This window comes from Emydura macquarii, unplaced genomic scaffold (assembly GCF_026122565.2).
Source record: "Emydura macquarii macquarii isolate MOO-44397 ecotype Brisbane River unplaced genomic scaffold, CSIRO-AGI_Emac_v2 contig_968, whole genome shotgun sequence".
NCBI classification, from domain to species: domain Eukaryota; kingdom Metazoa; phylum Chordata; order Testudines; family Chelidae; genus Emydura; species Emydura macquarii.
The window spans coordinates 11,682,386-11,701,886 of NW_027131105.1; the positions used below are offsets into that span (position 1 = coordinate 11,682,386).

Sequence of the window (19,501 nt, forward strand, 5' to 3'; positions counted from 1 at the left end):
CTCCATCTTCCCTCCACTTATTTCAGTTTCTTTTTATTTGCTCATAACATCAAATACAGTCTTGTTTTTCAGAGCTTTATATACTTCTAACATTTGAGTTGGGCAGAAAGCTAAAGACCATTTTAACTTTATTTCATATTTTAAGAACACAAAAGCTGACACACACTGGTAAGAGCTCCTCAGTTAACTGTAAGACCTCGATCTTTTATCACCTTAAAACAACACTTATATAATATATATAATGAGCTTCCACTGAATTTGGAGGAAGGAGACAGACTATGAAACTGTTAAACTGATATCAGCAAAGAAGTCACTGAAGATGAGAACCACCACTTATTTCATTTTCCTTTTGCTGTATAGACAGATTTAAAAAATGAAAGGTTAAAAAAATGCCATAGAGAATTTTCTGACATTTAGACCAAGACTTTAAAAAAATGATTAGTGATTTTAGTCACCTCAGTTTTGGGCTATCCAATTTGAAACATCTGAAAGGAGCCTTATTTCCAGGAAGTGATGTTCAGTATTTTATGAAAAAACAGTTCCCCTTGAGGTGTCTCAAGTTGGGCATCTAGAAACTGACACCACCCAAAATCACTAGTCACTTTTGCACATCCTGATCTTAATTTTAACAAACATATCTTTGAACCAACCCATAGTTTTAAAAAAATGTACAGTATATATGAAGGGTAAAAGTAGGAAAAGCTTTCCATGTCCTCACTTGCAAAGTGGATTGTTGAGAATAATTATTTACAAGAGCATGAACTATTGAAGTAATTTACACATTAAAATGCAAATTACTAATTGTGCAAAATTTCTCCCCATTACTTTCTAAAAGCTTTTGGCATTGTTAATGAGAGTTCTCTCAACAGAAATCTTTAGGAACATGAAAATATTTCCAAATATTAAGTAAAATCTTCCATGTGAACTTCATCTCAACAATTTTTCATCTTTAGGGTGTAAGCTTCATACTTTATTGAACCAAAAGAAATGCAAGTAGATTCAAATTGCTTCTGCCACACAAATGAACTCTTGTGCTTGCTACATATCCCCTCAAGAAGGATGCCTGATGTGTAGTCTGATTCAAATCACAGTCTAAGACCCTGTTTGTTATCTGAACCAAATGAACTGGTGCAGGAAGAACTCTGTTCTATGCAGTGCAGTTTTACAGTGGATCAGTGAACTGTAGATTTTCTCCCGCTGAATAGTGCTGGCTAAAGATCAAACATCTTACTAGTCTAGTATTGCAAAATGAAAGAAAATTATAAGAGCCCAAATCAGTTTAATGGAGATAAAAGCAACCAAAATCGGCAAACTCCAGAAACAGGACAGAATAAGACTTCCCTGACTGCAGTAGTATGGCAAAGTAACCTTAATACACTGTTAAATTTATGTATTCTCCTTGTTATTTCTTATAGTCATTACCAGCTTTTCTTTGTGACAGATAGGCTGAAATAACTAACTGAAATAATCAGGGAAGCTATTTTTTAAGTATTTCTGTGATCCTGAAAAGAACAAGCCTTTTTAAAGTCTTATGAATTTTACAGGAGTTAAATCACAAGAAAGCTGAAGTAGGCAGGCAGGCACTATAAAATCATTTCCTGGTAACACTCAGATTTCCTTATACCACTTCCCTGGAGACAACAACATGTAAACACTTAACCTTGCTGTAGCGGTGCTCCTTTTATGTACTGATTTAATACAAAAAGATGAATGTATGTATGTATATTATAAGGCTATAGAGTATATCTGAAATTTTGCTGCATATACAGCCAGCAGCAAATTAAAATGAGAACTAATATGAAACACCGGTAGTTGAATAACCTACTATGTATTGTGATTTTGTATTATTAGTTCTGATTATATGCTAGTTCTTAAATATTTCATATGAAGTTCCAATACATTTCTTATGAAATTCAGTGTAACATTTCCAAAATGTGTTGAAATAGTTACCATTCTGTTGTTTAGCTATATAAATTATTTTTACATCCAATTGTGCAAATCCTGCCTTAAAAACAAACACACATTTATAGCTTTCAGTTCAGATTTGTCACAGACTGCTAGCATGTGCTCTACTGTTTGTAGGATTTGTAGGAATTTTGTAGGATAAGCTACTGAAGCCAAAAATGCATTAAGTCTTGATTTAGCTTTAAGACTGATGTGTACAATGGCAAATTAGCTGCAGCAACACAAGTATATGTGCATGCAGACCAAAAGTTGAGAGGGCCCAATCTATCAGAAAAAAGCGTCCAAGACATCTGACTTGGCTCAAGGTAGCTGCACAGCAGTGAAAAATACTCCAGAAAAAAAAAAAAAAAAAAAAAAAAAAAAAGCAGATCCTGTCTTGAGACTACACAATTGAAAATAAAGCATTTCACTGCCACCCCTTTTCAAACAGTGAGGTTCTCCTTAGCCCAACCCAATCACTGAACACTGCAGACAAATGAAAAGAAAGGAGGTTTCAGAAAAATATTACACTATTACATCTTTGGTGCAAATGAAAAGTGTTGGATTAACAGTGCTGGATACTGGGAACTCTCCCACATGGTCTCTCAGCCTGACATGGACCGATCATCTCTAGGGGTGAAAGAGTAGTTCAGCCTCCATAGCTATACAATCTTGGCTAACTCTGATGGCAGATTCAACAAAAAGGCCAATGTGTGTCTCCTTCTGATGGTGGTTTTTGTTATACAGACACTTGTCCACTGGAAACTGGATTGAAATAACCAAATGGTTTCACACGGGTACTTTTAAAATACACTGCCATTCATTATTTTGTGAATCAACACAGAAAAAACTGCTATCTATTTACTCTACAAGCGTCAATATAAGTCACTGCTCTTGCATGTTTTCTGCAGCTAGTCAGCAAATGGCTTGCTATCGGTCAGCCTCAGATCTCTGCATATAATCAACGTCAGTGAGCTCCAACAGCATCCACTTGATATTCAAGTTAATGCTTTTCCATGGGGACATCTTCCACACGTACTGTAGCAATGAAGGGAAGTATGGCTTGACCTTCCACATCGTGTAAATGTGTGTGTGTGTGAATGAAGAGGGGAACAAAAGAACAGAATCAAATTTCAGGTAGCAAGCACCACAGAAGTTTGAGCTCAAGAAATCACAAGTAGATAAAATCAAGATACACAAGCTTATGAAGGCTGCTTACTCATCACCCGTGGAGCCAGAATCGCTGATGAGTGAAGTTTAGCATTAGAACATTAGTTTTCTTTTTATAAAGCTAGTTAACACTAACATTCCATAACAAAGTCCCAGAAACATACTGCCCAAATAGCAGGCAAAAGTAGTTAGCTCACCACTGTCATGTTAGGTTGTGTGTCAGAGAGAAACAGAGAGACACAGTGAAATGGAGAAATGTATGGACTAATGGTCCAGGATCTAAATCCCTCTGAAGCTTTGGGCAAGATATTAAACTTCTGTGCCTTAGTTTCCTCACTGGTAAAATGAGGATAATACTCCCGCAGATACACATGTATGGTGCAAGGATTAAAGTCTGTACAGTGCTTTGATTGTCATATCTATATTTGAGGCAGTCTGCTGTCAGCTTGTGCGTGTCTATTGCTACTCAGAGCTTTCCCAAGCAACAGAAGTAAGAGTAAAGATGTTCTAGTCACTGGAGCTATTCAGAACCCTGTAGCAAAGTAGACAAACTTTACTGCTGCTTAGTAAAAATATGTGCAGTAGCCGAGACTGGCATGGAAGCTATTAATAAATGGCGGGAGAATACAAAAATACAGGTTAGGGAGATGCACAGCCTCCTCCTTGCAGCAGCCAGGAAGTTGGGAGATCTGGGTAAAGAAATGGAGACCTGCCTCCCAGGCACCAGACCCTGGGATATGGTCGCAGAAGAGAGAAAGTGCTTCCTCTCAGGTGAGTAGAGGCTTCAGCTGGAACCACCAAACCAGGTCCAAGGAAAGCAGTCTAATAAGAACCCCAGCTTCCTTCCTGTTCCTAGAAGCTCGGGGAACGGGGTGCCTTACAAGAGTATTGACCATGAACTTTGTTTGGGGGGCCAATCCATCATCTTTCATATTGTTCACTGGCTAGTAGGCGTCTGATACATTATGCTAACCCTGGATATTCAATAAAATCACCTTGAAAGCTTTTATTCGTTATTTAACAAGACATCACCATTCAGTTAAATATAAATGAAGTATCTATCTGTCCATGGCTTCTTGCTTGCTCTTTTTATTTTGAAGTTATAATTCACTTGGAACAGAGTGTGGTATATGAAAGCTGATAAAATAAGAAGGGCAGTTTAGTATAAGAATCAAACTGAAAACCAGTTTAAACTTGAAATAACTTGACTTTCATGTTAACAACAAAGATTTAGCAACTTGGAAGAACAAAATAGTACAGTGAGGTAATAAAAGGATATCAAAACATAATTATAAGGGAAATGTGGGAGGGACTTAGAGTGACAGCACGCTGATTTCTGTTCTACTTTTGTTAGCTTTGTAAGTGGATGCTTTCAGTTACATTTCTGAAGAGGATCACAGTTTATGGAAGGATAAACAAACTTAAGTTTTTCAGTAATAAATGTTCATTTTGTCTAAATTTACTAGGTTTACTTTTACAGCAAATTATAGATTCATAGATTCCAAGGCCAGACGAAATTATTATGATCATCTAGTTTGACCTCCTGTGTAACACAGGCCATAGAATTTCCCCCAAATAATTCCTAGATCAGACCTTTTAGAAACGCATCCAATCTTGATTTAAAAATTATGATGGAGACGCCACTATAACCATTGGTACATTGTCCTCACTGTTAAAAATTAACACCTTATTTCTAGTCTGAATTTGTCAAACTTCAACTTCCAGCCACTGTTATACCTTCCTCTTATAACCTTTCATGTTATACCTTTCTCTGCTAGACTGAAGAGCTCGTTATTATATATTTGTTCCCCATGTAGAGACTTACAGACCGTAATTAAGGCACCCTTTAACTTTCTCTTTGTTAAGCTAAATAGACTCAGAGAGCTCAATCTATCACTATAAGGCATGTTTTCTATTCCCTCAGTCATTCTTGTGGCTCTTCTCTGAACCTTCTTCCAATTTATCAACATCCTTCTTGAGTAGGGATAACAGAATCAGGCCCTCTGTAGAGTCTGAAGTAGATCCTCCATTGACTTCAGTAGGATGATAAAAATACACCAGCTGAGGGTCTTAAGAAAGGATCAGGTGCATCTCTTGACAAGTCACTGTCATAGTCTTTTCTCCAACTATGTGAAACTGAAAATGGACAGGCGAATTTCTAGTTAAATTGTATTTCTTCTTGATTTTTTTTTAAATATCGATTGTTTGCTAATTTTGTGTTTGTCTTGGATCAGGTTTAAAATCCCTAAACTAACTCTTATTAAAGTCAATAGAGAGCCTTCCATTCATTCTCAGTGAGATCTGGATAAGAGCTTTGACCAAAAATTATTATTTTATTCATTCAGATTTCAAATAATAAAATAGACACCTATCCAAGGTTGTAGGAACCTTGCATCATTAATTATACAATGAAATTCCAGCAGATCCTTTGTGCTTTCTCTCATGTTGCCCTTCATGATTGGAAGGAGCTCCCTATAAACATTTGCAAAACTACCTCATTATCCTCCTTCAGAGTCCTCTGCTGTGATGCTAACAAAAATCCTGACAACCATTAGGCCACTGGTGTACTGAAACCACTGTCTATCATGTTGACCAATACTGTCTCATTGCTTTTTTTGAGCTATTCCCCAGATGAACCAGCAGGAGGCATGAGAGCAGGGAGTGCAGCCCCCGTTACAAGTGGAGGAGAATGTGGACACATGGTCACCCAGTATAAGGGGAAGACAGAAGACTGTGGGGACCCCTGGCAGAGGGGTTGGTGAAATGGTGCATTGCAGTCAGCCCGGATACGAGGGGACGAGGAGAAGGACGGTGAAAAGATAAACCCTGATTTAAGGCAGTTCAGTGAGGTGGAGAAACTATGGAGCCACATATAGTGGAAGCCTTTTTTGCGGCGAGCTTCAGCGCCCTCCTGGACTAGGCTCCCGGGATTCAACCCCTGCCAAAAGGGGCTGACTAGTAGGAAAGGCGACTTCAGGCTCTTCTCTGGCAGGTACTAAAGACTCAACAAAAAAACAAAAAACAAAAACAAAAAAAAAGGAAAACCCAGGACTGCTTGCAGGCCTGTTTGGCCCAGCTGGCAGAGCAGCAGCTATACATGTTCAAGCTGCTGCATGAGGAAGTTTGTAGAGGCCGTGGGAAGTGAGGGCAGAAGCAAGAGACCAGGGTCAGGCAACCAGTAGGTGAAATGGAGCCCTGGTACGTCTTTGGGCAACAGGGACATGGGAGAAGGGAGTGGCCCTACCAGGATGGGGGACAGAAGCCCCACCTGGAGAAAGAAAATGACAGAGCCCAGGGAAGTCCTACCTGTGATAAGAACAGGGAGGGCACAGGCATGTTGGGCCTGTGATCAAGAGAGGCACCTGAAAAGAGAATGCCCATACCTGAACTGGAAGGTTAAGGCTAGCCCTGGGGAAGGGGCTGAGCAGGAAAAAGAGAGGCCCATGGCCAAGGTGTTACCTGTCAACTCTGTGATCCTGGGGAACCCTGGCACAGTACCCAGCCTGTCTGATTCAAGGACTCCCCCACCACTTCTGCCTGAACCAGAACGGATCAGAAGAAAGAATTACAAAAAGCAATGAAAATGCAGTGGGAGTCATACCTAAAATCTTCCAGACAAGGGTGACAAGATTAAGGCAACTCCTCTAGTCTCATTTGCATCAAAGATAGGACAGGGAAACGCCTCCATTAGCATTCAGAACAGAGATTCCAAGTCAAGGACTGCACTGAACTCTGGGACCAGAGAAGCAAGGGAGCACTGCATGATGGGGGATCTCTGCTCCAGATGTTAATGAACCCATATCTGCACACCCCCAGCTAAGCAGTTATCAGACCAATTCTAGTAATGAATCTTTTATTGTATCCAAAATACTGAATCTGCCTGACTGCATTGTGAACTCCCTTTGAGTAACATCACCCATAGTCAGGAATGATCAGTTCCTATTGTCCAGCCTAAACAAAAGAACTCTGGTATACTCCCTTGAGCCATCATTTACCCATAAACAAATCCAGTGTTTTCCCTTAAACCATTGTTGTTTCCCTAAAAAAATTACTACTCAAGTTCCAAAATTATGTTCTGGTGCTTGGATCCAAACGCTGCTCCAGTTCCCCTGGGACTTCACCTTCTCCTGACTGAAATACCTTTTCTGATCATGTTGGGGGCTCTGCCTGCCTGAAGCACTCTGGACCCTAAGCTGAACAGCCTGTCTACCTGGGAACCTTCAATTGGTTCAAGCTGCACTGAGTGGTGAGACCCCAACTCACTCTCTCGTTCTTTGGTTAAGCCCACTTTTTCCCCTCAGACCTAATTTGATCTCTCTCTCTTACTCCAGGTATAACTTTCTAAACCTGACTTTTGTAATCAAACTTGGGCTAGAATTCCCCAGTACTCCAACTGAAAACTTGTAATATTGTAACTGTTCAGTTTGTGTCTCTCCTTGTATGGCTATTATTACTAGTATCATAAGTTTTATATACCTGGCAATAAAATAACTTCTGGTCAAGTGGTTGCCAGACTCTCTGAACTTCATTTATTCTTTCATGTTCTCGGCTTCCCTATTTACTCTGCAGCAACGCTCCTCTTATCTAAGCCAAAGATGCCTATAATGCCCCAAAATCCCGTAGGGTCTGCTCATCAAAGGAATTACAACTGGGACAAGTGTAAAGTGAGATTGGGGGGAGAGGGTACTGAGTCTGTGGCATATGAGAGTGTAAGCTTGAAGGTGCTGACTGACCCTGCCTGCTCAGATGCTCTGTTGACCTGTGTGCATGTGTCAGACTGTATTTTATTGTTGCCCTGCTGAACTAAGTTCTATGCTGACTCAGCTTGGAAGTGCTGATCGACCCTGTCTGCCCAGATGCTCTGTTAATCTGTGTGTGCGCATGTACGTCTGTTCGACTGATTCTGGGGCTGGAGTAACCCAGCCGCGTTGAACTAAGCCCTGCAGGGTAGCTCCATTGGGAGGGAGGAACTTGCAGAAGGGAGAAATAGATCTCCATATAGAAACACAAGTGACAGAAGCAGCACATTGATAAAACTACAGAGACCCCAAAACATAAACCTAATAAATGAGCGCACCCCCAGGTGACAGGCAAATCTGGTAACAAAGGGGAAGCCCAAGAAGTGCTTCAGGTGCCATGTGGAGGGCCATATAAAAAGGTATTGCCCTCTTAGGAAGAGATGGGGTAAGAAAGAGGGGCCCAGAAACCAGGATAGGTCAGAGGCAATCAAGAAGGAGGTGGCTGTGATGACTGGGTGCCTGGCCAGGAGTCTTCTCCCACACCCAGAAGGGGATGTTAAGGAGGTGATGGAAAAGGGAACTGGGACAGAGAGGGCCCAGGTGGAAAAGGGGATGCACACCGAAGCATTGCAGACTGAGACAGAGACTCAGACATTAGAGGAGAGGCTGCGAGGGGACCTGGGTGACCTGGTAAAAGAGCTACAGGGGAGGTTAGTAGCTATTGAGCAGGTTACTGTGTGGGGTCCAGACCCTGAATGAAGGGATGCTAGATGCACAATAGGAACTGCAAGTCAAATTGACGGTGGTGGAGCAGGCCCACCGAAGGGCAGAAGGGAACCTGACACACTTAAGGAAGGAGTGTAGGAAGGCTAAGAAGGAGAAGGAGGAGATGTGTGTCCAGTTAGGGGAAACTGAGAAACAGCGAGAGACCCTAAGGGGACATCTCAGAGTAGTGCAAAGCAGCCTGAGGCATCCCTACCCCCACAGGTGGCAGGCTTGGCGGGGAGGGTGTGTGGTGTGGTAGCTGCCCCACATTAGCCTGGAAAGGGTTAATAAAGTCTTAGGGAGGCTACGCTAGGAACAGCCAGTCAATACCAAGGGGGCCTTACATAGGCAGCCAGCAAAGCACAGAAAGGGCAGCCACTCGCAGGAACTCAGGGAGGGAAGGCTGGCTGTCTGCCCTGCAGGCCGAGGGAGGTCAGCACCTTGGACACAGCAGTGGCTAGTTCCGGAGGAGGAGCAGCTGAGAGCCTTGACATAAGGGCCAGACAGTGGACTGCAGCTGCCACTAGAAGAAGTGCCTAGACAGGACTGCAGAATCCCTCGGAAGAAGGGAGAGCACAGATTGTGGCACAGCCAGGGGACTTTGAAGAGATGTGGTCCTAAGGCGGAGATAACAGCGGGTGAGACACGACCGTGTGGGGGTACTGAACTAGCAAGAGGCACGTGACCCCATTACAATCCTCTAAGGGGAACAGTTAACTGGATTTATGCAGGAGTTAGCATGAAAAAAATGTTGTGTGCTCTCTAATCCACAGAAGAATCTTTTCCTCATTGTGCTTTCTTGGGATGAGAGTTAAACCAATCTAAAATATGGCACATTCTGAGAGTGGGATATCTCAGAGTGGGCCCTAATTCACGGATGTCTTTATGCTTAGGATGAATAATAGACATGAAACAAAGCACCAGCAAACTCCTCAAAACACTTTCAGCCACTTTCTCAGGGAAAGACTACGTTTTACCTACCCTCCCCAGTCAGCTTTATAAGCACCTGAGTGCTCCTTGGGACTTTCTTTTCTGTTCTGGTACTTAAAGGATTATGCTTAGTATTGTGTCACAATAAGATCTGCCTTTCTCAAAATGGAACCTGTGAAACTCAGGAAGTGGAGGTAACACATAGGCATTTACATCACAGAAAAGCTTCTGAAGTGTTTCTGTAAATGGTGCACTTGCCCCCTTTTTAACATGTGTTATTTATACTGAATAAAGTTTTTCCCCTATTTCCTTTTAATTAAAAATTCACTGTGTAGTGATAGCATTGAACAGGAGCCATCAAGTCTGAAACTGGCCTGAGATAGGAAAAAACAACTGAACTGGAGAATGAAAGAGGCAGATGGAGTAGGGGAAAGACAAGACAAATTTTGGAAGTGCTTAAATTGTGATTGACCAGTGACATCAATGGATTGGACGGATCCTATTTATAATGGTGGCACTGGCAACCAAGTCATCAGACTTCTTCAGTTATTTGATAAGAAAAGCAAGATGGGTGTTAATATTGCATCTTTGAACAGGATCCAGTAACACCAACGCTCCTCCCATACATCCTTGCCTACCAGTTTTTCTAAATTATAATTATCAGTCTAAAAATAGACTAGTAACAATATATTAAAACCTAAACCACACTAATTTTTAAAGAGAGTTTATTTTGCAAAACAAGAAGAATCAAGTTCAACTTTTAAATGACCTGTATTTGAGTCACTTTGTTAGTTTTAACCAATACAATGCAAGTTCCTGAAACAAAGTCACAAGGGTGGAATCAGTCATGACAATTTCTTACCACACAATGTTCTCAAAGAGTAGCCACCAGAGGGAAAAAACTCACACACACCAACAAATGGACAGAGTTCAGTCTGAGTTAAACCGCAAGAGGTCAAGTTCATCTGCTATTGAACAAAGAAAATAGCAGTAATAACAGTGGGAGGATTAGGTAACACCCTATCTATAATTAAAGACAGGAAATCTGCTATATAACAGAACATGGCACTTAACTCGGGAGGGTGTCCGCTGGATCTATCTGCTGTATCACATGTTGCTTCTAAAGGTTAGCATCCTTTGTATGTGCAAAATAGCAGGGGGTGACAGGTTTATAGCACACAGGGAACATTTTTACTATAAATAACAAGCCACACCCAAGACAAAAGTAAACCTAATTACAAAGCATTTTAAAAATTTTAAAAATGTTCATGAGATAGTTACATGCAATGTCTGTCAAAGAGAAAACTGCCCCCTCCCCAAATAGATAATGTAACATACCAAGACAACCTTCCTAAAGGGACAGAAAAACATTAACAGAACTGAAAGAAAATTATTACATCAAGTAATTGAGTGCCAATAAACAAGAGGCTCTCCCTATGTTTCCATATGAAGAAGTTTGTATTCATATTTATATAATGGTAGCTCTATGGACCCCAATTACATCATGATTCCATTGTGGTAGGCACTGCACACACACACACACACACACACACACACACTTTTATAGGCCTTTTATAGTTATAAAAGAACTCAGATGTAATGAACCTGGAAACAATACTTCTATTAGGCTATGGCGTCAGTGTGTGTGTTAGGCTGGGCTAATGATTTTATGTACTTATTTCTTAGCTATATTAAGATGCCATTAAAAAAGCCTCCATAATCAAACACTGCTAGGCTGCATTCACTGAAAATACTAGACAACTCACATTGTAAAACTCTTTAGTTATCAGTAACAATTACAGTTCATTTAATGTGCCATTGAGGCTACCAGATGCATAATAAACTATTGTAAAACGAAGGGTTTAAAGATTATTCTTTATCTCAATTGAACGAAGCATTCACAAAGATCCTATGAAAGGGGAAAGGTCCCACTGGCTGATTAATCACAGTCCTAAGCGTAAATGCGTTTGCAAACAAACAATATTCTGGTCAGACGTCAAAAAATATCCTGGCTGAAGCTAAATATTTATGTCACACTTTGTTGAGTACACTGGGATTATCATGGTAACTAAAATGAATCAACACACTACTTTGGAATAATGCATTAACAACTTCAACACTGTCTGTTATTTGTCATGGTGAACTGCTTTTTTCCAATTCAGTGTATATATTAAAAAGTACAGCTAATCTAATATGTGTTTTGGAACTGTAGCTGGACTCTGCTATCCAGTTACGCAAATGCCACACAATGAATTTCTGATAGCATCTCCTCTCACTTGCCAACATAAACCTTACTGTTACAGTAGAAATTAGTCTAGTGATTAATCAACAATAAGTCTTTTAGAGTGTTCAACAACAAAAACCAAAAACAAATAAAATTAAAACTCCTTCCACAGATTAAGAAAGCAGATATCAAGACCAGTACTTTACTAAATAAAAACCAGTGTCTAGTTTATCTATATACTGCAATCACAGCTCTAATCAGCAAGTTTGTAAACAGTTTGTTGTGTGTGGCAAATTTGTAACCAATGTCTCTATTATAGTTACCTTGTAAACACATGGAGTCAGTGACCCATTTGTTATACCCAAAGGAAAATTCGGGTTATCAGAAACAAGGAAGAGAAAGTTGTTGTTCTTCCCAAACAGCCTACTGCACTATAAAATGTTTCCTCAGCTTAATTTCACAGTATGTGATACACTTGACTAGCATATGTGGGTGGTAGAGTGCAAAGAGTTTGTCTGGCTTCTTCCATCATGAGACCAAACGATCATGTGCATTCTGTTTGTTAGCACAAATGAGAAAATTCTCCAGGTCCCACCGAACTGTCCCTTTCAACAATCTCTGATGAAGCTTCCCTACACTACATAAGACTTTGGGGAAACTCCATCTCTGAGCTGGCCTACGCTAGACCCTAAGTGCAGAGCATGTCCACCCAAGAGTGCTTAGGTGTCAGTGCAGCAGCTCTTAATATATGCCTACACTGCAAAAACGTGTGTTCATAACTCTGGTGAGCTACCCTACTTAAGATAACCGGGATTAAAACAGAAACAAAGATCTAGCGCTCATCTTTTAACTCCAGTTAAGCAACTCAAATTAAAGCCCATGGGGAGCTGCTAATTATCCACTATAGTTATGCTGGTCAATTTCCCTGTGTAGATAAATCCTAAAGGATCACTTTCCCGTAGAAAGACAGCATACTAAAACCATGCACACAAAATACATATAAATACAAAAAAGAGTCATAGAAAGATATTGAAGCATTTTACTTCATACTGTACTTTATAACAAAAATGTCTTGTTGATGTTTACCATTTACAATATTCTTCTTTGTAACAGTGGAATAACAGGGCATTGTAGCACTTTTGAACTGGAACCACTAGCATATAATTTTACTCATAATACATCTCAAGTGAGACCAGTCTGATATTACTCAAATTTTGCCCCTATTGACTAAACAACAAGAATAAGACTGTTAAATAGATAAAAATCAATAGATAAATGCATTAAGTACAATCAAGTGTTAAACTACTATAGGAACCAGGAGCACAGAAGAACAGGTGGCTGATCTCTGTGGAAAAGTTTTTTATGTAACTAACCTGCCAGTCAGAGCTAAAAAATAATTTCTTACTAACTTTTACCTTGCTTAGATTTGTTTCCTTATGGGAATAATTGAAGTCACCCAACTTGCACAAAATACATGTAGGCTTTTTGTAAATACTGTCTGAGAAGTGTGGAATTTATCCCATTTGGCATGCAAGCTACCTTTTCCCCACAGACTTGAAATAAGGCAGACAAACTGCTTATGAATCAAAAATTGACCTTATTATGTTTAGCACATTTTTATGTCAGGCATCTAATAAATTATACTGGCTTTGCTCACAGGTGGCAGCATCTGCAGCTTGGTTAGCTAAATACTTTTGCAAAACTAAAAAGGAAATGGAAAAAAGGAGGAAATAAAGAGAAACCACGCTGCAATAAATTATCTCTAATCTTCAGGCAATCGCACACCAAACGCATGCCTCTAAAAATATTTCAAGCAGAAATGTTGGTTTAGATTTCACTATTCATTTAATTTGAGCAGTGAGGTTTTTCAGTCAATTTGGGTGCATAAGGGAAGGAAGAGAGAGAAACCAATAACGTAATATTCCAGATGTTTGTTTAAAAAATGCAGGAGATTGTATTAGTTTTTTGTTGAACAGAATGTGTCCATTCCATACTTATCTCAGTGATAAGCAGGGATGAAATGATGGTCGTTTCCAATCATTCCCACAAACCCTTTGTTCCTCACCGATCAGGCAACAATTCTCCCCAACCCCTTGGTCTTCTAGTAACTTCTCCACAGCAAACCCATCTGTCACAAACCTAACTGAGTTCCCCCGCTTGGACACTCACCCAACTGCTGGGTGGGATCCAACTGCTGACCCAGAGTGCTTTGAGCCTCCAGAGTCTGAACCAAGTCCAGGGATTGCCTTTGGCTTGGGTTCCCTAAGCACACACTTGAGCTGCAGATCCTCTGTCTAGGACCCCTTCCTGAGAACTAAGAACTCACACTCCAACTGCCAGACCCAGTGGTCCCCAAACTGTGGTGCACATCCCCCTAGGGGGGCACAGAGCAACATTTGGGGGTGGGGGAGGCAAGTCTCGGGCCAGCTCCCCTAAGGGACGGGGAGGGAGCGCCACCCAGTCCTAGGTCCGCTCCACCCCCCCCACGGAGCCCCAGCTCTGGTCCCAGCCTCTCCCCTGCTCCTGGCCACAGCTCCAGCCGCAGCTCCAGCCAGGCTCCTGGTCACGGCTCCAGCCCTGGCCCTGGCCCTAGCTGCAGTTCCGGCCCCACCTGAGGCCCCTGGTTCATAGCTCTGACCACAGCTGCGATTCCTAGGGTGTGCGGATAGACTGCACTACGGGTAAGGGGATATGACCAAAAAAGTTAAAGCACTGGCCTAAACCCTAAGACTAGTACTGATCGCTCTACTTCTTTGCCCACTGCCAGAATTGTTTCTGGTCTGGGAAGTGCAATGCACAAATGGTCCATGCCAGCAAGGATGAAAACCACATACAGGTATTCAAAAATACAGCTGTTTCATAAGAACAACTTTATACTATCAACCAGAACGCATGAGCTATAAAGAAAGATTCCACAAATCCTCACGATGTCTGTATCTTTTCTTTTTAAATTAAATGATTAAAACAATCATCCAGAGTCTAGACCGTGACTTCCTCTCTGTGAGATGTGACCACCATTGATTTAAAATGGAGAGTATAGAAAATGAAATTAAAATAAAGGTGATAGAGAAAACGGGAGATCCTGGAGGACCTTTTTGGAAAAAAAGAAAATGAAGTTGAGAAGGTAAGGCAGATTCTTTGGCTGCTTCCATCTCACATCTTCTTGATAACCTTCCCACTGATTTCTATGAGTATGGAAAAAATAGTACAAGATAATGTAATTAGACTGAAATCATAACGTACACACACGAGGGAGCCAAATTAGGCTCAGTCAACCTTAAGCATGACATTTTGTAGCGTTGAGTGCTTCAATTCTGCAACCTTAATTTTTTTGTGTTTTTGTATGTAATATGTTTTTATATTTTAATAATATATTAAGTGTCAGTACACGTTTGTGTGTGGTGTGTGTATATTTTACTAGAGGGTGGCATACTTAGTTGCTTGCATAGGCTGAGCTGTACACCCAACTAGGGTTGCCAACCTTCCAGGATTGTCCTGGAGTCTCCAGGAATTAAAGATTAATCTTCAATTAAAGATATGTCATGCAATGAAACCTCCAGGAATACGTCCAACCAAAACTGGCAACCCTAAATAAAAGGAGGGCACCATATTAAGTTGCTGCTTATGATACAGAGGCAGCAGCAAGAGATATTAGCGAGATTCTTGTGCCTGCAATGGTTTATGAGAGGAGGTGATTATGGGAAGTGGGAGAGAGATAATGGGATCCTGGAAAGGGGGGACAGAGATGAGGATCGTGGACTTAGACACACACTCTAGCCCCTGCACTCAGAGCTGCTTTTTCCTTTACCCTACAGTCACTCATTAACCTGGCTCTTCAGGTTAGCCCCATTCTAAGAAGTTCCCCCACCAGAACCCTCCATTAGCCACCCCCAAGCTGTGGCTGGAAATAGTTTCCCCCACACCCACACACAGAGCTGGGGCCCTTTTCTTTTCAGAATGAGTATTTCCAGAGATTGATCTGATAAACCCAGAGTTCATTTTTTTAAATACTCCCTGCTTCTTCTCCCTACTACCATTGCTCCCTTGTCAGTCCCATCCAGGTTCCTGCTGCCTGCTCCCTCCTTCTCTGGGTCCCAGCTTTCCCCACCACCACCTCATCCCTTTGGTCTCTGGTGCTTCCCTCCACCACCGCTTTTTTCTCCTCTCCTTCCAGGTTCACACTTCCTCTCCCACATTCTGCTCACCTCCCCCCGTGTCCCCAGTCCCCCCCCTAAAACTCTTCCTCTAATGCTCCCTTATGTTTGTTAGACCCCTGGCTACATAATCTCCGCACAGAGCAAATTAAACTGCTGCCTCTGATATGTATAGGCAGGGGCAGCGAGCACCAGAGAGACTCCTCTATCTGCAGCATCAGGTTTTCTGACTTTCACCAAAAAACATAGGGTTCAGCCCACTGATTCCTAAAACATTCCCTGAAGTTTTGGAACTGATTCAGTGCAGTGTTCTAAAGTTATTGCATTACACGACAGACAGAAGACAAAGAAATGCCATCAGGTTCAGTGTAGGACCTCAGCTGGTCTCAGCCAGTTTCTCTCTCTCTCTCTCTCTCTCTCTCTCTCACACACACACGCACACACACAGTTTTGACTATTTTAGTCATGGAACTTCCTATTAAGAAATAGAAATATGAAGATTTTTGGCATCTACCTACAGGGCTCATGTTGATTGCTATCAGCTTTGGGGGAAAAAGTTTCCCCTGATAAGATAAATTCACGTATACGAGAAAATAGACTCGAAGAGGCGTTTCCCTTGGTAAATGTTTAACATCTGGGCCCTCTTTATCTCACTTTGAGGTTTGGTGTATGTGGATTGATGCTTTTAAACAGACCTACTTTATTTGCACCAGACAGAAACATTTTCAACTATCAAACTGACTGTCAAATGAAGATTGGGAAGTGAGCACAGTATTTTTATTTCATGCCTTTGCCACTTTCGGTTATCTTGGTGCTTTGGGATTGTTGAAATCATTTTATATAGCATGTCATCTAGAAATAGGATAAAAATTTTCAACAAATCAGCAGCATTGATTGAACAAATTTCAAGAGCTCCTCAGAGATTTGTTTGATATGCCCAAAGGTGACAGCACCTAACTCACTGTTCTGTCATCAACATTAATTCAACTCTTCCTTTTACTCAGTTAGAATTTTACTCCTGTTTGAAAAGACATCAACATTATTTTTTATTATTCACCACCAGTATCATAAACCCTTAGTGACCTGAAGTCAGTTCACTAGGCTTTTTTCAGAACACACTTTTTCCATCTATCAAAGATGCCGAAGAGTTGCAAAGTCTGAAAGAAAGTTGGCTCTCTTGTCCAGTGCTTAATTGTCTATGTATTTCAGTGTCCAGACAAGTCAGGTGAATTACTGATCCAGTTTTTTCCTTTACCATTTAATGTATTTAGTCCAAACTTTTCCAAGAAATTAGTATATGGTGCTGTAACTGTGGTCTCGTATGGATTTTATTAAAAATTACCACCACAAAATGCTTGAGGTCTCCTGCTGCCAGTACTAACACATCCTTGGAATTTCTAAATATTATAGATGACAATTTCCTAACTCAAAAAGTGTTGTATCCAACATAGGGCAATTCTATATTAGACCTCATCTTGACAGATGAAGAATTGATCACAGAACTAGTGGTAGCTTAGGTATAAGTGATCATGACTTGATCATATTTGTTATCTACAAACAGAATAAAGTTCTGTCCAGTAACGTGCATCCTTGGTTCCTTAAAAGGGTCAATTTCACAGAGCTGACAACAATTGTGAGCCAAATCAGCAGGGAGGAAAATTTAAACAGAAAAAATGTGACTGCTAATTGGAAATTGTTTAAGAATACTTTACTGGATGCTCAAAAATATCCCAAAAGCCACAATCCCACTGTAGGAAGGTGCTGTGGCCTCCCCTGGAGGCAGAACGCGAGGGAGGGCCCCAGCAGCCTGAGTGGACCAAACCAGGCCCAGCAGACAAGTCTGACTGGCAACCGAGGGACCGGGCCGTAATAGGACTGCCCAGCCAGCCCAACCAGCGGCAGCGGGGCAGAGCCCCTACAGGAAGGGGCAGTATAAAGGACAGGTCCCAGAGCTCAGTCTGGGAGAGACCACTGCCAGAGACAGATGTGCTGCCCCACTGGCGGAGGCCTAGGCCGGAGCAGAGCCTCCAACAACCCCCAGCCCCGGAGACTGGGTTGGGCCTTCACGGAGCTGGACGAGGCAACCCAGTCAGAGAGACTGGGCTGAGGTACCCGAGCCCCAGGACTGGACCGAGCCACCGGAGCCCCGGGACTGGGCAGAGCCCCCGGAGCAACCCAGGTGGAAGATACCCCCTAGGCCAGACAGGACCTAGAGGAGCTACCGGCCGCCGAGCCCACTGAGTTGGGACAGGACCTGGAGGAGCTGCCGGAAACTGAGCCATTCCCCACGCCCAATGACCTAGAGGAGCTGCCCCTCGAAGAGGAGCTCTCCGCATTGCCGCCCATGGACGAGGAGGGACTGGTGGGCCTACCCGGATGGAGTGCCCCAGTGACCCGGATGAGTCAGGTACCGGGGAGTATGGGGAGGAAGTGGCCCAGGGACAGTCATTGTCAGTGGCTGGGACAGGGGGAAGCCCTGTTGGCGTGTTGCGGCGGGAGCCCCCCTGACTGAGTGGCAACGCCTTTGCCACTAGGGCCCGGGCTGGGATGCAGTGGAGATGGGTGGGCCTGCGTTCCCCTTTCCCCTTCCCTAGCCACCCCGGGAGAGCCTCCTTCTCCCGACCGCTCCCGAGAGCGGACCCACTGTCTGCCCGCCCTGCCAGAGGGCCGGGGCGATAGACTGCTTGGCTGCCCGCCCTGCCGGAGGGCCGGGGCGATAGACTGCTTGGCTGCCCGCCCTGCCGGAGGGCCGGGGCGATAGACTGCTTGGCTGCCCGCCCTGCCGGAGGGCCGGGGCGATAGACTGCTTGGCTGCCCGCCCTGCCGGAGGGCCGGGCTAGGCCCCCTCAGAGAGCTAACTGTTCCCCCTGTTTGGAAGGCACTGTGGCCTCTCCCAGAGTCTGGACCTGAGGGAGGGCCCCAGCAGCCAGGCCAGAGAGGACAGCCCGGTAACACCCACAAATCGAGAAAGAAGGGCTCATTGGTTAAAAAAAACCAACCTGTCATAGAGGGGTAGTAAAAGTATGTGTGTATATATATATATATTATACATAAATACACACAGATATAGATGTAACAAATGGAAGAAAAGAGAAGTTGATAGTAATGAATATAAATCAAAAGTTAGGAATTGTAGAAAATTGAAAAAGGAAGCAAAAGGATGCAAGGAGAACTCAATGGCCAGTGGAGTTAAGGACAATAAGGAGTTTTAAAAAATATTTTAGAAAGAAAAAAATCCTAACAATAGTATTGGTACATTACTAGATGGAGTGGTAAAATCATCAATAATAATACAGAAAAGGCAGAAGTAGAATCATAGAAATGTAGGGCTGGACGAGACCTCAAGAGGATATCAAGTCCAGCCTGTTGCACTGAGGCAGGACCAAATCAACTTAGACCTCCCTTACAGGTGTTTGTCCAATCTGTTCTTTAAAATATTCAGTGATGGGGATTCTACAGCCTCCCTTTGAAACCTATTCTAGAGCTTAACTACACTTACAGCTAGAAATTTTTTTCCTAATATCTGAGCAAAAACTCCCTTACTGCAGATTAAGCCCATTACTTCTTATCCTTCC

General features: G+C 42.4%; 1 protein-coding gene across 3 annotated transcripts in view; it reads right to left on the bottom strand.

Moving 5' to 3' along the window:
- The window catches only part of ARHGEF3 (Rho guanine nucleotide exchange factor 3), a 245,429-nt gene that overhangs the window by 154,362 nt on the left and 71,566 nt on the right, over positions 1-19,501 (bottom strand). The gene's annotated exons all lie outside the window — the stretch shown is intronic.